This window comes from Bison bison, unplaced genomic scaffold (assembly GCF_000754665.1).
Source record: "Bison bison bison isolate TAMUID 2011002044 unplaced genomic scaffold, Bison_UMD1.0 scf7180017864495, whole genome shotgun sequence".
NCBI lineage: Eukaryota > Metazoa > Chordata > Mammalia > Artiodactyla > Bovidae > Bison > Bison bison.
In genome coordinates, this window is record NW_011495054.1 from 14,228,150 (window position 1) to 14,228,753 (window position 604).

The window sequence follows — 604 nt, forward strand, 5'->3', positions numbered from 1 at the left end:
AGGGCCTGCAGGGCCAGAGTCTCCTAGGGGACCCCAAAAACTCAGTCACAACCCGAGCAGGTCAGGGTCTCCTCCCCTGAGTGTGGCCTCCCGAACCCCCTCCTGACAGCCAGGCCCCAGCTGTCCTCCTCAGAGTCCACGTCCGGGGAAGCTGTGACTGCCCAGGGGAGACCACAGAGGAGGCCAGTCCCCAGGGGTCAGCTGGGCTCCCGTCCTGCCCTCTGACCCCCAGGTTAGGACCCACCTCTCTGTCCCCAGGGATGCAGCCACCAGCTCTGAAAGTCTGACTCAGACCATGTGCTCATCCCGGCTCTGACTCTGGCCAGAAGACACCTTAGGGGACCCCTCGGAGACGAGCCCTGGGTCTCAGACAAGCTCTGTCTCCCCCCGGCAGCTCTGAGCGCCCCTGGGGCCGCTCCACTGCCGGGGTGCAGACGCCCCTCCAGCTGCTCAGTTCCAGGCAGGAAGCACCACTCGGGCCTGGACCTGCAGATCCAGGTGGGGCCAGGCGAGGTCCGTCCTGAGTGGTGCCTCAACAGGGATTTCAGACAGACGCTCAGACACTGTGTCCAGGATCACTGCCCCCGACCACCAGCAGGGCCAG